A 19,696-nucleotide genomic window follows, 5' to 3' on the forward strand; every position below is an offset into this window, starting at 1 on the left:
AAAAAAAAAAAACATAACCAAGAATCCTGAGGAAAATGACATCTATGACGTACAGAAAGTATCCACAATTAATTTAAAGCATTTTCCAGTTCAGAGTAAAACTTACCCTGCAGCCAGTTAAGACTTCACAGATTTTCTTGTAGGTGTAGGTAGTAAATATTTTCTCACACTTGTTTGGATTCTATTTTGGCCACCTTCTAAAAGCAGTAAAAAAACAAACAAATAATGCAATCATTCCTTTTTTTTTATAAGCATTGCAACTTTTATGGAGCTTTCATTGGTTGATTCCTAAAAGAGCAAATACAAATTCAGTTGGGAATCTTAACATTAATAGGTATAGAGGATGCTTTGTTTACTGTAGCATAATATTAAGTTTTAGTATAAAGTTACCATGTTTGGTTGTTGCACTGGTTTAACAGCTGCTTTGCTGTTGCTACTGCTCTTGCAGCAGTGAAACAAGGATCACATGAGGTAATATTTGTTATCTCTCGATTGAGAGTCATACTGCCTCAAGTAACTACAAGGAGATTTTTCTCGCACGCACACCACATAAACCGAACTCCATTTAACATTCAAGCGTTTGTTTGTTTTTTTGTTGATTCTAAAAAGTCAGTGATGTTGAGTTTATGACTGTCCTCTTCAGTAAGATGGGCCCACAGGTCTTTGTGTGCAAGCAGCTTATTAAAAGACTCTCAGTTACACTTTAAATGTAAGCAACCTCTAGTGTTCGTAAAAATAATGTGAATCTGGTGTCTCAGGTGTTTAGTTATCAAATGACCTTTGACCTTAATGCATTACATGGCAGTGGGACATAATGTGTTAAATTATGCAACGGTACAACCGAAAAAAAATATCAATGGAAATTTAACGAGGATCTTTTGTCGTGGTGGCCAATCAAATGTGTGCTGCAGATGTGATGCAGTTTAGATGATAATGTGAAGAGGTGTGTTGGTTGGATGGTTCAATACAACACAAACTGCTCCTTACTCCCTGTGTCTAACCACAAGTGGGTGTAGTTTTTAAAATCACATTTACTGTTGCCATGACAATAAAAGTTGCACAACTTTAAGGAAGTAGTAACTTTAACAAAAAAACAAGTTTTTTAGGAATCAATTTCAACCAAACCATCATCTTTCTCCAACCCTACTTAAGCAGTTTTTGGACCTAAACCTAACTAGGGGTGCTAATTTTGGAAACAATTCTGTGGGTCGTATTTGAGGGAATGAATGAAAGACCTACATGGTCAATTTGGTGGACATCAGAGTTTCACCCAAAGAGTCATCTTAACAGTACAGCCAATAATTAAACATCTTTATCCTTCACTGTTACTCACTACTAACAATTACATTAATGGCAAGTTGCGTGATCTTATTTATCTGACCTACTGTGTTCAGTCATGAAATGGAGAGAAGTAAAACGGTATCGCATTTATTTGAAATAATTTTGTGTGTGTTTCAACAGAGCTATGAAAGCAGTAGAGAGTAAGGTGATCCTCGCTCTGCGTCAAGGGAAGAACTTGTTGGCTGGCTTGTCGACAAGTAATACTGGCCCTGTCCACACCTTGCCAACACACTGCACCTCAGCCATTTTTTCTTGCTCTGTTGAGTCGATGAATGATTTTATGAATTCATTTCTTTCATTTCATTGCTTTCTCAATTTGTCTCAAATTTTTGCCACCTATTAATTATTTTGCCTGGGTGTTAAACGATGTCGACCAGTTGCCTTGGGAACCCCACATGTAAACTTTTTTTTTTTAAGCAGCAATATGAGTGGTTTTCAAAAGGTCCCCCAAAGAAAACCTCCACTAGAATTAGACCCTTGGAATTGAGGTCAGCTCTGGCTACTGCAAACAAATGACACACTAACAAAAGTATTTTTTTTTATCCAGATTTTAAAGAGCATCTTAACATTTAATTGAAAACCAACTTTACAACATTGTTGGTAAAAAAATACTTGAAATACAGGACCAACTTCGATATCATGAGGGAAGCGATCTCAAATAAAATCTTGGTAAACAAAAATGTTGCTATAAATCCTTACAGTAAGTCACTGTTCACCTCCATCAGGTCTATTGCAATATCAGTTTCTTTTGTAATGAGATGTGGAACAACGGCTTATCAACTACATAGTGATCAACTGAAAATGAATGAAAATCTTTTGTGGAAATGTGATATAACTGTGTATTTGTAACCTGTACTACCCCCTTCATACTTAGTTCACTATTTTTAACACCCGAAGACTCGGGCTGAATTTCATCTGAACTACTTTAGAGACATCAGGTCAGGTAAGGACTGTGCCACTTTGGAAAAACAGCCCATCAATTCTCTTCCTGCAGAGTGCACGCCTTTGTGTTCAACCTGTTCCCATCTCAAGTCAGCAAATGCTACCGTTTTATCAAAGCCTGCTGGCGCTTCAGAGATACTCACAAGGTGCCCTTCAGTTTCAGCACCAAAAGGTTGTAATTAGGTTAGTTTACGGTACCAAAACTACTTGGTTGGGTTTCGGAGAAAATCACGATTTGGGTTAAAATAATGTTATGTTTGGGAGTAAAATTCCAAATGTGACGCACGTTACTTTACGCACATAGTTAAGTTAAAAATGTTAAGAAAATGTACTTTTGTTACTTAAAATAAGTCCACACTGCCTTTTGCTTTTTCACAAACTCAAACATTGGCACCCAGTGGCTTTGACACTCTGGGAATGAGAACAGGCGGGTGTGCCTTTGTGCACACATGCTGTGGCTTCAGTCTCGGTAATGTTTGTACATCAAAAGTAATCACCCCAAAAATGTTACCGGTCACTGAGATTTCTTTCGATACCCCTGATTACCACTCAGTCACTGCTTCTCTCCCTCCATCCGTCTCTGAGGTTAATGATACAGGAAGATTGTGGTCTTCTCAGAGGGACCAGCAGCTCCGTGTCAGTCAACCTCTCCTCATTTGTGCATACGTATGTGCCTCTGAATAAATGTTTATGCATGTGCCGCATTGTCAAAGAGTTAAAAGATGTCTGAGTGCATAGTTGGAAGCAGTTAGTGTACTACATATTTTTCATCTGGGTGTGAGTGTGTATAGTGTCAACGTGTTGACACCTTTGGGCTCCAGAGACTTAGTGGGGCTGTGTTTTGTCCCAGGCTGTCCAAAATGAAATTTCCTGTTTGAGATCTCTCCCACATTGGGTCATGTTACCTCTCTTCTCTTCTTTTCTTTTCTCCAAAAAACGGCGTAAAAAGTCCAGAAGCAGCAACAGAAAATCGAATCACTGGGAAAATGCCCTCTATATAATCCCATACATCCTGTAAGATTTAAAAAAAAAAAAAAAAAAATCCCTTAGCTCACTCTTCATCTGACACACGGTTGATAATGTGTTTTACAAACAGACACGTTCATATACAAAGACGAAGCATTTATTTGTGCATTTGTTTTTGTTTTTTTACCTCCCTTAAGGACACGTGAGCACTGAAAACACTAAGAAATGCAAAAAAACACACACACACACACACACACACACACACACACACACACACACACACACACACACACACACACACACACACACACACACACACACACACACACACACATCCCACGCGACCTCATCAATAAGCCATATTACTGAGCAGATCTTACGGGAAGCTGCTGTAAATTAGTGTGTCAACAGTTAACATGGGCCACGCTGACATACTCATTTGGCACCACAGCCATGTCCCATGCAATCGAGTGTGTTTCTATGTGGGTCCGCAACAAAGTAGCGATAATCACAGTACAGCCTGTGGAGACTGCAGGGAGTCCACTCAGCTATTAGCAAGGACACAGAGGTGCTAGAGAGAGGCGGGCGTAAACACAACCCCACACACACATTCATGGATACACACTGTGGATTCATACGCACGATCACAGTTAGAACTGTGCAGAGTTTGTGAAAAATGTCTTGTCTCTTTCTAATAACTTCAGTGTCTTCATAAGCTTCCCACATCTTCTGTCTTTCTATCACTGAACTAACTAGCTTTCACCCTCGTTATTTCCCACTCTTTTACACTTTCCCTTCCAGATCGCTATCTCCCCGCATGCCTCTTTCATCCTATACAAGTTTCTTGCCTCTCCTATGTCTGACTTTCTTATGTACTACTCTCCCATACGAAAGAAATGTTTCCCTTCCCGCTGCACCCCCGTGTTTCTTTTCTTGCTCTCTCTGTGTAGTTGCTAAGGATGTCCTCCCTGAATGTTTGACTCAGCTGGTAGCACAGCAGCGGTTAGCAGCTTAGTGTTCCTCAGTGGGGAAATGACAGGTGCTGCAAAGATGTCAAACTGACTTTGTTTAGTTGTGAGTCTTGTAATTAAAATGTTACAGCGCACGTGGAGTATCAAATTGATGTGCAGGTCTTTTTTTGTTTTTCAAATGGACCGCAATTAAATGTCACATGAATGGATTGCAAGAATTCTGGGTTTGTAACGTGAAAGTTAATTACTATATCTTTAAAATAGAGGTTGAACTAATGTATGCTCTCACACCTGTCATTTGATACACCTAGAAGTACAATGTGCCCTTTATACACTGTATGAACAGTGATTATAAGTGTACAAGATGATGCATGTTCAAAGGGATATAAGGTTTATTTTAATGCAAAGTTCAGTTTATGTGTCAGCTATGTTGGGTCTTTTTCTATTGAATTTTTGATGATAACATATATATATATATATATATATATATATACTGAATAAAGGCACTGAACTGCGCAGAAAACAACAAGCAAGCAAAAGCTTTCATGAACTGGGTACAGATTAATTATTAATTCAGGTTTTTAGGATCCTAGTAGAACAAGAATCTGTGTCCACTTTGAAAACGTGCATGCACTCAGCCAGGACACGAGTCTGATTTGTTTTCCCCAATTCCTCTTTAAGTTGAAGTTTTACAGTTACGTGGTTTTGGTGTGACAGCTGAGGTATTGTGTTCAGCACCATCAGTCACCACCTGACAAGACAGCTTATAGTGAGGACAAAAAAAAAACCTTACAATCTACTCCTCACTTCTCAGTCATCCAGCTCTCTCCCCTCTTCCATCGCCCTCTATTGTTTTCCGACGTCTTTTATTATTCTAACTTCAAATCAGTTCATTGGTCACCCCATTCTTCTCCGTTTTAGCCACATCCAAGAGAATTTCAGTAATTGGAACTAACTGTACTTTAAGTATGGGAAACGCACACACACAGTTTTTACAATCCACTACCTTTCAATTGCAGACAGTACAGTCATATGTATGGTGGTATTGTTAAAGACAAACAAAAGACAGACCTATTTGTGGGCAAGTCGCTCAACTGTAACACTAGAATTACAGAGAAGCACGGGTCACTGCTCACCAGTATGTTGAACACACATACTTTCAATGACAGGATGCAGAACATCTTCACAGCTCTCCCTGTCTAATGACGTTATCAATAACAAAAGCCTCGGGTCGAAGTCTGAGTACTTGCGTCTGTTTTGGAGGAGTGGATCCGTTTGGCTGCGGAAAGCACAATAACAGAGGTTTTTCTTGGCAGGGAGAAACCCTTGTTTGTCTTAGATGACACAAACTGATAGAATTATCACTAATGGCTTAATCATGAACATCCACAACACCGGGAGGCACGCACGCGCACACACACACACACACACACACACACACACACACACACACACACACACACACACACACACACACACACACACACACACAAATGCAGAAACAGAAAGGCCTGTGATCATGATAAAATGATGGGTCAGGAAACCTAACACTGATTAAGTGGTCTCTAACCCCTCAGAGACCTGATTACGCAAACTGTATCAGTGTGTTTGTGTGTCATGTTACAGTATTTGTGGTTTCTGTCTAACTCTCTCATGCTTTACTTCCTCCACTCCATTCACATCCCGCCATCATCCTTTTAAACCCATCCTGAGTTTAAATACTTCAGAAACGTCTTATTTTCGCTCCTTACTTTCTTCACCTTTCTTTTGCTTCTTCCTTCTTTCCTTCCTTTATTTATATTTACATAATGATAGTGACATCCTTCCTCAATACCCTCTGTATGCTAATCTGGACTGTAAACACCTTGATGTGATCTGGCTGTTGTCTTATCTTGTAATTAAGGTCGAAAACTATTCAATAACACACAAGCAAACACACACAGAATCAGTTTTACTGGGCTAAAAACTGATGATTCAGTACATTTTTAAGCTTGTTTTTATTTACCCGGAGAGTACTAGTTGCAAAGATCATACTTGGATTTGGGCTGACAACAACCTATGAAAAGGAAACACACACTGCGGACTCCCGTAGTGCCCGCACTGTTCACACAGCTCGATTAACCAAAGCTCATATGCAGCACAGGTGACATTTCCATCTCCTATAGGTGACTGAAATGAAAAAAAGATTTTGACCTTTATGCAACCATAAAGAATTGAGGGGAAATGGAGCAACGGCAGGAGGAGTGAGACAGGGGGCAGGGTGGCCATTGTATCGCAACAGAAATGTATGATGCCAAAAGTAGGCAGAGCAGGGTGAAGGAGATTGAGAGGGATATTGGATAAGTCAGTGTTAGGACTGGAAATAACACTGCAAAAAAAAAAAGCAAAGCGCTGAGTTGGTGTTGGGATGTTGCAACACAAGAAGTCTAGTTTAGTTGTACATACTTAAGCTTTTATCAAGTGCAAAAAAAAAAAAAAACGCACAGCAGTTAAAATACTATGACTTATATCTCAGGCAAGTTATTTAATCCTTCAGCTCATTTTTTTGCCAGGTAAACAGGAACATTATTCACTTTACTTTTTTTCTAACTCGAAATATGTACTTGCACTCCATATTAAGATTTAAATTTGTTTTCACCAGAGTCTCTCTGTGCTAAATTCAATGTTTGCAGAGTGCTTATATGCATTTAAGTAAGCAGGTTATTCAGGACAAACACGATTATGAAGTTTGATATTCTCTAGTGATTTACCCAAAATCCAGAAACCAGGTTTCTCATTTACATAACATTTAAGAAATCAGCTTAATAGAGAAAGTCAATTGTGACGTGCATATAAAAGCACTTAAGTAACTGCGATAAAAGGTTTTAATACAGTGGTACTGTTGGTCTGAGCCTAAACGGAGCAAAAGAATGATAATTATTAAAAGGGAATAGCCTGGGTGAAGGAGGAATTGTTGGATGTAGTCCAATGTTCCCCTAACCAGTGAAACACCTAGAAGTGAAGAATGGAAGTCCATATTTCTTTATGCATTGTGGTATAATACAGGGATGATTCACCCTGTGGCAGATAGGAAGTCATGTGTTTATTTGGAATGAATACAAGTAGATGTGGGAAGTTAGCAAGTGCCGCATTTGCAGACACCAAAAATAACTTCACCTACAGAAACACAAAATTTCAAAATGACAAACTTGAGGATTAGCTCTTTGATGATGTGAATTAAGAAGGGAGTTACCCGTGAACAAATGTACAGTTGTAGTTAAGAGTCTATTTATAGGATAGAGGGAAGGAGAGGGAGCGAGGACCAGAAGGGGGGTGGTGATATAATAATTGGAGTTACTTCCAGGGAAAATCCTATTTTCGCAGTCTGGCAGAGATAGAGGGACATGTGAATGGAGGGAGGATTGGGGGAAATGGAGGAATACACAGTTGCTTTCTGGAGAAAATCCTATTTTTTTCAGTCTGGTTTAGAGGAAGAGATAGATAGCCAGCTATCTGGCTGGCTGGATGGATAGATGTATAGATGGATGGATGGATGGATGGATGGATGGATGGATGGATGGATGGATGGATGGATGGATGGATGGATGGATGGATGGATGGATGGATGGATGGATGGAGTGAAATGCTTCCAGTAAAATCCTATTTTCTGTAGCTGCTAGACTTGGCGCACATGGAGTCGTCAGATTACTATAATAATCTACCATGAAGAAATCACCAGATTTGGATTTAGCTTGTGTGTGTGTGTGTGTGTGTGTGTGTGTGTGTGTGTGTGTGTGTGTGTGTGTGTGTGTGTGTGTGTGTGTGTGTGTGTGTGTGTGTGTGTGTGTGTGTGTGTGTGTGTGTGTGTTGCATGTATGTCACATTAACGTAGGTTGAGGTTTAGGTAATGGTTAGGTTTGGGCAAGTATTGCATATGGTCTTGGATGAGGTAAACCTCCAGGAAATGAATGTAAGTCAATGTAAGGTCATGTGAAGTGGTAAAAACATGTGTGTGTGTGTGTGTGCGTGTGCGTGTGTGCGTGCGTGCGTGCGTGCGTGCGTGCGTGCGTGCGTGCGTGCGTGCGTGCGTGCGTGTGTGAGAGAGTGTGTGTGTGTGTGTGACGAGCTGAGCTGAGATGAGGAGGGGAAATGAAGGCCTGCAAATTTGATTTGGAGCTGCCGCTTCAATGAGATGGTTGAGTGCATTCCCCACCACCTCCTCCCCAGCACAGCAAAGCAAAATACAACACACACACACACACACACACACACACACACACACACACACACACACACACACACACACACACACACACACACACACACACACACACACACACACACACACACACACAAATATTAGTGGACATTAATTGATTGAGGAGCGTTGGCTGATGGGCAGCGTCTGAGGTGGGGTGGACGAGATGGGGCGGGGTGGGGGTCAACAGCTGTTTCATTTCCCAGACCTACACAAGTGTGTTAACAGACACACACACACACACACACACACACACACACACACACACACACACACACACACACACACACACACAAATACAAAAGTGTGTAATGTTGTCATGTCACAGAAAGAAGACAGATACAAGCGCCACGTGCACTCGCACACACGCGCACACACACACACACACACACACACACACACACACACACACTCGACCATGGGAGTGTAAAATGCTGGTGTCAGGTCATCTTTAGATCATTACGAGACAACATGAGTGATCATGTGCGATCATTAAACCATCAAGCTGAAATCTGGGTCACAGACTCAAAGATCATCAAATTCTGCTGATGGGCTGCGGGGCCTGTGGCATAACAATAGAAACATGTATGAACAATAACTCTTTTGTTGTCTCCAAGTCATATTTGCTTTGAAGATTTACGAGCAGTCTGAGGTTGAATAATCTCACTGTAAATACCTGTCTGTCTGAATAACTGATTGTCTTTCATTAAGCGTGACACAATAAAACTATAAAATATTTGTTCGAGATTTTGCCCCCAAAAGTGGGAAAAAACAAAACAGGATCGCTGTTTATTGAACTGCAAGGTTGTTTATTTGTCGCTGATGGCTGTAAGAGATGTGATAATTGAGTTTCAGATGAAGCAGATATTGTTTTGTTCATGTTGTGGAAATGAAGAATATACAGGCTACTTTAAGGCATTTTGCTAAATGGTCGATAAGCCCTATTTACACATGAACCTCTATCTCTTTTTCATCATCGCTGTCACACACACAAACCTGTACACACACCTGAATACATACTGTACACACACTCTACCACAGTGACTCCCTTGGTCCAACTCGTCATTCTTATTTTACTTTTACCTATTCACCAGTCTCCCCTCTAACAGCACCTCCGGTTCACCATGTATTTCCATATGTTGCCTCTTACCACTAATATCTGTCTCCCCCCCTTCACCCTCTGTCCCTCTCAAAGTTTTAAAGACATGGTCCTAAGCATAAAACATCCTTTATCCGCTTGTACTCAATTTTTTTCTGTTATGAAAAGCTCATGAGAGTTGTTGATCAGGAAAGTCTTAAGTGTGTATGAGACCACTGATTCTTGTTTCTATATGATCAAATTATGTGTATATATGTGTACTTTGAAAGGTTTTGAAAACTTGGCATACTGAAAACTTAATAAATGTGAGTCATATGTTGCATTTTAACTAATAATATGAATTATCCTCTAGTCGTGTTTGGGACGGTCCTGTCCTGTCCACTCTGTGAGGCATTCCTAAAGGCATCTTTAGAGATGTGGCCACATGCTGTTTATTACTGGAGGAAGGGAAGTTAACCAAATGTAAATTTCTGAACCGAATGAGCCCTGTTTTTTTCTCTCTTTCTTCAGATATGTTTTTTTTTGGTTGTTTTTTATTAGTGAGTTCTTAATTCTCTCCCTCACCCTAAATCTTTTGAAGCAACGCTGTTTTTCCTGAGATAAGGTTCAATTTTGCAGATTTATCGATAAGAGAAAGGAGTATAGATGGCGAGGCAAAGATGCCTCCCTTTCTTCTTTATAGCTCTTGCTGGCCTTAGAACAAGGCACAGGATGAAATACAAAGGATTTAATGAAGCATCTCTCACCGGCACACACACACACACACACACACACACACACACACACACACACACACACACACACACACACACACACACACACACACACACACACACACACACACACACACACACACACACACACACACACACAAAGCTTCTCTATTTACAGCCCCATCTTTTTAGGGTTCTTCTCTCACTCTACAGTTTTATGGTGGCGTAATAAAACAGGAAAAAGACAAATGGTCGGTGAAGAATTGCCTCTGCAAGGGATGTTCAGTAGTCATTTAGTCATTCAGCTGGTCCGTCAGCCAGTCAATAAGTCCACCTTAAAGTCAAACAGACAGTGGCCAAACCAGGTGGCCAGGTAGTCACTTTCTGTCCAGTGAAGGTGTCATTAAAATAACAGGTCCAGTTTGTTAGTCAGCAGCCAGACAGTCAGTCAGAAACAGATAAAAAATTAAATAAAAAAAAAGACCAAATTAAAACAACAGATCACTGTGTATTTTTTTTTATTTATTAATTTTTTCATTGAAAATTAAAACACGCTGCTTAACACACTGAAAATGTTATCTTTTTGTAACCTTTAAAACCTTGATGAAAAATACCACAAGCACACACAAGCATAAAGCATCTCCTGCTAAAACAAAAGATAACTCCTAATAACAGTTGGCCTCTTGGTGCGACTCCCCACTGCTGCCCCACTCTATCAACACTAATTGGTAGTGACTCTTAAAACACACACACAAACAAGCAGGCCATTGCAGTAAGAAAGCAACACAAGGCCCATATATCTGTCTCAACAATCTCTGTGACCCCCATTACCTTCATATTACGGTGGGTAAACACTTGCAGAGTCAAAGCGATGGAACCCACAGCCAGGACATTAATTTATCCAACTATTTTTCCATTTGTCCAAGTCAGGTTTCCAGTGGTAAAAGAAGAAGCAAAACATCCTCACAACTTCCTCACAAACACAATGTGGATCCTACTGAACCCTAAAGGCATATTGGGAGATTTAGTACCTTTGTTGGGCCATTGGTTTATTCCCTATCTGTGCTACTTAGCACCCACCTCTGAGTTCTTCTTTCTCCAGTGAACAACCTTTATTCTCGTTCGTGTGTAACTACAATCCCATTTTAATGCACACTTGGTGCAGATGTGTTTTAGTGATTAGAAAAACACTTATCCTCCTTTTCATCATTTTGTAACTATTTCACAGATAGGACCCATAGCAGGAGATCAAATTTCCTTTCCCACTTGAAAGACAGCAGGGATACAGTAGATGCTGATTTAGTGCTGTGATATAGGATCTGGAGTTGGCACAGGGTGTTTCAATTCGAATATTTACAGGATGCTCTGTGCTTTCGTCAGTGTGACTTCCTGCCCAGTTGATCTCTGTTCAGATCGACGCAATCTCCGTCACCCTTCCGTCAAAATATACACAACACATGTCTTTAGCACAGTGGAGTGCCTAGCCACCTCTTGGATGCTGCTCACGAGTATTCAATTGTATTGCAACGATCAGCTGCGGTGGGTGTATCAAAGCCGCAACGTGACCTGGAAGGAACCGCTGTAACATAGCCTTAACATCGGGGAGAGGGCTGCTGGAGTCTGTGAGAAAGCAAAATCAAAGATGTAACGTAAGTAAACTTAAGTAACATATTAAACTTACATAACATACGTAACGCAACTCAACTTACATATGTAACATTACCTATGTAATTAACAAACTTATTTGAATCCAAACTATGATCTTTTCCGATGAAACACTAGCGGGTTACAAACAAGCCTGATTGGATTGTTGAGATTTTGCTGGGGCGTGAAAGGGTCTGCCACTGTAGGGCCTCCATTTGTAGTAAAGGCGAGCCTCTTCTACATGCTGACAACCTGCCAAACACAGCTACCCAGGTCCCAAGACCATTCAAGAATATTTCCCGGCAACTCTAATCTTCCGCTAGCAGCCCTGTAATGTACACCAAGGGTCTCAAGTAGGTTCAGGCCCTCAGCGCTGCTCCTTTCAACACTTTCCCAAAGAAAAGTCTTTCTGTTACAGTAGGTTTTGGAAATTAGTCAGCAGTTGTGTGAAGTGTATGTGATGAAATGCATGATTCAAATTAAAAAAAAAAAAAAAAAATCATACTTTGACCTCAACCTTAGTTTAACAACTTGCCTACTAGTGTGTTCATCAGATGAGATGTGTGAGCCTGTTAAGTGTGTGTTTTTAACAACAGTGGACTCTACAGCCAATTTCAAAGAACACGTAAGAAGAGAGGAGTTTATAGCCCCTTTCAGCCGTGCACCCATTTCCATTAATCTGTCTAACTCATGTCTGAATAAGTACCCTGATCACTTTTACAAATAAATCACTTTTACTTTCAACTTTCAGTCCTAATGACTGCGGTCACATTAACGAATAGGCATCTACAAGATTACATCGTGTTCACTTACGACATTGTTACACACAATGTTCCTGCCAAACACAACAACCTCAGTGATGCCTATAAAGCTGCTCCCTAATTCGGGAACAGACCGAAGTTGAGGGGGAATTGTTTTGGTGTTGTTTCACTGATGATGAAATAACCATGCAGCTTCACGGGACCATTAGAGTCTCATATGTACTTTTCTGTGGTGTCTGGCCTTGTGTGTTTGATGCTAAATATTGTGTGTTTGCTGTGGGTTTTTTTGTGTAACAGTCTTGGCATGTCTGAATAAAGCCATATATAACAGAACACGAATGCCTGAATGACACAAAGCAGACACTTCAAGAGCTTAATTAAACAGTGACAATTTCCATCACTGAAAAAAGCTTTAGTCTGATGAGACAGACTATTGTTGCTTTAAGTTTAGGTTACAATCCTGTAGCGAAAACCCCAAACACACACTGATTAACTAAATCTAAAATGTAATTTTTTTTTTTTTTTTTTTTTACCTTGATGTTTTATCAACATTATCTACTGACTCAGTAGAATTTACCACAAGCGCAGCACACTTAACGGAGGTGAAATGAAAAGTATTTAACGTAATTGAACTGATTTGAAAGGAAGTGAATTTAAATTAATTTGAATGAAATGACTGAATTGGGAGTAGGAGGGAAACAAGTCCTCCACAGGTGATGAAGAGCGTGTGACTGTATGTGTGTGTGTCAGTTAATGTATTGTTAGGCTAATTTCCCAGCAGCCTCCTGCAGAGACACATTGTTTCATTTCAATATCAAACGGCTGTGTAGGGACGCTTTTAAAGGCCACACTAATTGTTGTAATGGTCTGTTCTTTTGCACCTCTGCTGCACTCTCTCTCTGCTCTCCGTTTACAACCTCTCTGCTTCTTCCACACTGTTATAATGGCCCGCTCCCATCTTTCTTCCTCTCTCTTGTTCCACGTACACACGAACACAAATTTGTGAGTGACAGTTTAATGAGAAGTGCTTTTCCATTAAACAGACAAAAGGAGAGAATGCATCAATTAACACCCACTTACAAACAACACGCACTTCGAGATGCGCAAGATTTTATGTTTTGATTCATACAAACACACACACACACACACACACACACACACACACACACACACACACACACACACACACACACACACACACACACACACACACACACACACACACACACACACACACACACACACACACACACACACACACACACACACACTAAAGACTGATGTAAATACATCAATTAATTCAGTCACAAGTAACTAATGCATTCATCTCACTTATACTTTATGGGGATGAATGAATCTTGAACTCTTTTTCAGACACGTTCAGTTGGTATAGAAATAAATGCCAGCAATTATTTTGTGTTTTTGTCTTGTCGCTTCACAAACAAAACACACACAAGTACGCACACTACGCATGGACTTTGTAAGGATATTAAAAGCTGAAAGTAAGTCACATGCGCACATATAAGGCAATCAAAAGGGGGCAGAGAAAAAAGTCAAGAAAGCTTTGCAAATATTAAAAGGAAAAAAGTATTTCTCTCTTAATATCTGGTTGACTTAATTTCCCATGTTCACCTTTAATTTATGAACCATATTTCTCTTCCTCTAAAGATATATCAAGAAAACCATAAATAGATATGTATCTATATTATATTCTGTGATGTCTGTGTTTATTTCTGGAACATTTAGCTCTGTACATTGCCAGGCAACTACAGGCAATCAAAAAGTTCAGAAACTCTTCCTTTTGCACACGAATGGAAAATCGGCAACCGAGACCCTTGAAATGCGTCCATAAGAATATGGCAATGAAGCAGCGAGCTGGAAGAGGTGTTCTGAGTGACATTCAAGAGTGGCAGAATGTCAATGTACAACACCAGAGAAGGCATGTCAGGTCAGGAGCGCAACCGGGTGGGTTGTTTTTGACATTCGCAGGTTGTGCACCATGAATTCGTCCCCCAGTATCAGACTACCAACACTGACTTTAACTGTGGTGTTCTGAGACGTCTGAAGGAAAATATTCGGCGTAAACAACCTGAACTGGGGCCTGATGGCACTTCACACTCCAACATGACAACGCGCTCGAAAACACATGGGTTCCCCTCCCCCCCCATAAAAGTTTGCCATTTTGACAGAGAAGGAGTTCCAAAAAAAAAAAAAAAAAAAAAAAAAAAAAAAAAAAAAAAAAAAAAAAAAAAAAAAAAAAAAAAAAAAAAAAAAAAAAAAAAAAAAAAAAAAAAAAAAAAAAAAAAAAAAAAAAAAAAAAAAAAAAAAAAAAAAAAAAAAAAAAAAAAAAAAAAAAAAAAAAAAAAAAAAAAAAAAAAAAAAAAAAAAAAAAAAAAAAAAAAAAAAAAAAAAAAAAAAAAAAAAAAAAAAAAAAAAAAAAAAAAAAAAAAAAAAAAAAAAAAAAAAAGTGTAAATCGCAGATGGTGGTTGATGCGGTCTGTTACTGTGAAACGGGACTACTTTGAAAGGGGAGAGCCGCCAGGGTTATATCAGGTACAGTTTCTGTTAGGTATATCCGCATTCTTGGACCTTTTTGATTTGCATCTTATAGTCAAGATTGTAACAAAGATAATGGACAATATAACATCCAGGGGTTGAGTACAAAACTGCAAACAGTTATGCTAACTTTAATAATCTTAAAACAAGTTGATGATATACAGTACGTGCCAAACTTTTGCTTACCGTTAATGTACTGTCAATTTGACATTATGAAGGGCCCAATAGTTGAACATGTCATGTTTTCTGACACATTCCTAATTACTTTGAGGGTCACTCTGCCTTTTCAGTAGGTGTGACCTACGAGAGACATACTAAACCACTCGTGCACCAGGACACCGTAAATGCTGCAGTCACAAAAGGTTTTTGTTATAAGTTTGCATGTGCATTTGTTCATTCATAAGACAGAGTGTGTGTGCATATGTGTAAGAAAAAAAGTGTGTGTGAAGAAAGCTAAAGCAGATTGAACAAAGTTTTAAAAGAAAGCAGGAGTAATCAGAGGCAGTGTCAAAGAGCACAAGACCGAAAAAAAGGTTTTAGCTCAGTTTCAAAGTTAATTTCCTTTTTCCCCCGAGAAACTGAGCTCACACACATGCTCATGCACACACAGATAGAGGCACCAAGAGAGGGACGATTGGACTGCACCAGCAGTTTATATCTCAATAAATGAATACAAACAAACAAATAAGAAGTGGAGGTCTTTGCTCATGGACTATGTTGTGTCTGGTCTTTCTCCTAAGGAAACGTCTCAATCTGTCAAAGCTCTCACTCAAAGCCAAAATGAACATATTAGTTGCAGCTAATACAATATATCAGCTGTCTGACTGTGACAGCTAAAGCTTCCAAAGTTGTGTCTTACATTGCAGTTCAGCAGGGAACACAACTTTCCAAATACAACTTTTTCCTCTGCAACTGCATTGAGGCGATACGTCAGATTATATCCTATCTTGTAATGTGTAATTCACTAGACTGGAAAACAATAAGTGATCACAAAGAAAAGTGCGATATCTTCCAAACTGAGGGAATTGTATATAGCAAACGAGTCAGGCACACTGACCTTGTTTGGACAAAATAGATTTTTTTTACTGCTAATGACAACACAAACTGTACCAACATTTTTTTTCAAATGGCGTTGTAGTTTTTCTGCGGCTGTTTCCTTGCTACTATGGTCTTGCTAAATATTGAGATAAGCAAGCTATAATGTAAAATAAAAGCTTAACCAATCAGCATTTTTTTTTTTTTGTCCATTGACTACTGAGTTGTTACAATCTAACTTAACAATTGTCAGTTATACAAGAAAAAGCCAACCACTAATTAATGGCAGGGCAAGAATACAAAACAATTAGACCAACTGAAAGCTAGACTGGACGCAACAGTAACTCACTATCACCTCTTAATGTACAAAGTGGTATGAAGAGACACAACTTAAATTTTAAATATTGTACCTTTAACCAAAAAAAGGCTCAAAATGTACGTAATAAAAATTGTGACTGTCCTATTAATGATTTCAAACCACTAATCTGGAGAAGTCTGTCACAATATTGATGTGCTTTTTAATCTTATTCACATCTGAGTAGCACTGCTACAATCAAGCAGCAGAAAATAACCTTTTTTCTCCCTTTTTGCCTTTTTGTTTTTGCGTTTTTAAAACGTTTTCTCATATCTTCTTTCTGGTTGGGTTTTAATCTTTAATTTTTTTCCTCCCAGTCGTTATGTCTGCATCAAAAACTAATTCACCTATAATCAGCTTAATGAACAAATGCAAACACAACCAGGAGTCAGAGGAAAATCTCCATGACAACACATCAAAGTGAAGAACAAAAGGGCATGTTCCAACAATTGCCTACGTACAGCTGAATCTGTGAACAAATGTAAACACATACACAACTATTCACCTACACACAGCTCCATTAGAAGCAATGATTTTCTGAATGTTGCTTTTATTTAAACACAACTTTCATCCACATTAGTTTTCATGGAGACCGCTGCCCTCGGTAAAAATACTTGAACTACAGGAGATTAGCTGAATGTCTCATTGTCGCTCTCTGCATGTTTGCTGAGTCTTCATCCTCTTTTCAGATGGCAAAATTTAAAACTGGGCATCGAGGCAACATCTGGTAAGAAGTGAGAGACACAGCCTGGATACTGTTATCATACAGAAAAATACACAGTTTAATTGTTCTCATTTCCATTCTGTTTATGTTGTCAAAAAGAAATATAAAGCAATTCTGGTATTTGCATTGATTTAATTATATATTTTTCCAAATTCAAATTAAGTAGCAGCTCATTACATGCTGCTGCACTGTTATGATGAAATCACTGTTTTATGATTGTGTTGATTATCACAGAAAACATCAGGAGGCAGAAAGTTAAGACACGTAACTGGCATTTTTAGACAGATCCATGCTGGATAGCAATTTGGAAAACACTTCTCTCCTGTGTTAATTATGACGTAAATAATCAGAGCTGATAAAAGGCAGATCCAAACACACAGTAGGAGAAAAGGATCTTAATCAGACTCAACTTATCTGAATACGAGGTGCAATCTAAGAGTTCAGAGACTTTCCCTGTGGCCCCTGAACACAGCGCAGTGCAGCGATGCACATGAAGCAGGAGGAAGCAATACATTTTGTGAGTAAGTATTCCAAGTTGCGTTGCTTTATCAACATCAGCCCCTGTGTTGCGTGCGTTTTTGTGACCACTAGTATGCACGCATTTGTGTTTTCACTATGGGCCTGAAACTTCAGGAGATACCAAATTTTGATTCGAACTCAGAAAATGTACAACTGAGACCTTGAATATTCCTCAACGCACGCGTTTTGAGTAGCATTCATGTTTCAAGAGGGGTAGATCATCACTGTCGAAGGCCGAAGAAGGGACATCGGGTCAGGAGCGCAACCAAGAGCATGCTGGTGGTTTTCTTTGACATTCGCAGGGTCGTGCACCATGAATTCAACCCCCAGGTTCGAAATGTTAACACCCAATTTAACCATTCAGCGCAAACAACCTAAACTGTGGTGCGATGACAAATCAAGAAAAGCGGATTTGGCCCCCTGTCACTTCTTTCTGTTCCCCAAAATTGCAGTTCAAGCTGAAGGGTTGGCGTTTTGACTCGGTGGAGGAGCTCCAGTGGGAGTCGCAGATGGTGTTTGACGCACTTACAGAATGGGACACTCCAAGTTTGGCAGGGGGACCGGGAGCGGGGACCACTTCCTTTGCAATGACGATTTAAATTATGCACAGCTTTTGGTTGTTATCTGCGCCGTCTCGTAACTTTTTGATCGCACCTTTTATAATTTGGATGTGGTCCTACCACTCATGTCAGCCTCTAAGTCATTCAGTTCTTAGAAAACCTTTTTTTCTTCATTTATGAACCTAAAGTATTTTTCTTACCTCGAATTCACCTTGATACATGGACAGTGTGTGTGAACGTCCGCACATATGTTTCTGGGGATCCGACGCTACTGTGAGGGTTCTTTCATTAAGCCACTTCACACAACAGCCGGTCCATGGTGGTGGACGGAGTGTGTCTCTGACAGGGAGAGAATAAGCCTGTGAGTGTGTGTGTGTGTGTGTGTGTGTGTGTGTGTGTGTGTGTGTGTGTGTGTGTGTGTTAGGAGGGTGAATGACTCTGAAAGACGACATTCAGACTTTGAGGCAGCTCACTGTTCTTTCTTTTCTGTGTGTTGAGAGGAAGTAAGATAAGAGGCGCCACTAAAAGCTCCCTTACTCTCACACATGTTGCTTGTTTATTAAACAGGGTCAGCATTTTGTGTGTGTGTGTGTGTGTGTGTGTGTGTTTGTGAATTTTGTGGCGTCAGACTCGTGTGTCGGTCAAACAGAGCGCAGGGAGAAACAGAGAGCGAGGACAGTGATGGAGAGAGGAGAACTGTAGAAGTCATTGGGGTGTCAGTATTACAAAAGGGAGGAAGAAGAAAAGAACAGAGAGAGAGAGACAGAAAGAGCAGCAAATGGAACGAAGGTCAAGTGTTTGAAAGAAGAAGGAAGTATGTGTGACAAACAATCCCTGATCCCTCTCTTTATTTCACAACTTTTCTAAGAAACCGTTTTGTTTTCCTTCCCTGTCATGTTGACTGGTGGAACAGCCCCAGCTCGTCCGGCCCTCTGATCCAACCTTTCTATTTGACTTGGAAAGACACAGACAGCGATAGTTGCACGCAAACACAAAGGGCCAAATTACATCACTTCAGAGGACATTGTATTCACTTAAATTCATTTCCTGGAGACTTGTCCTGACCCTAACCATGCCTAAACCTAACCCGTACCCTGACCTAGTAATCTAAACCTAGCCTTACAAAAAACTTAAAACAAGACTTCCACTTACAATTTAATGATTTACATTATGACAACTTATTACGATAACAGATTTATATAACCACAACGTGAGCAGTACAGGTAAATACATACACATTAGTGCAACTAGTTTGGACAAGGTTTCGTCAAGA

The sequence above is a fragment of the Brachyistius frenatus genome, unplaced genomic scaffold (genome assembly GCF_029030835.1).
Source record: "Brachyistius frenatus isolate BFR_SWC_R1_liver_20210118 unplaced genomic scaffold, ASM2903083v1 Contig_28, whole genome shotgun sequence".
Classification (NCBI taxonomy): Eukaryota; Metazoa; Chordata; class Actinopteri; family Embiotocidae; genus Brachyistius; species Brachyistius frenatus.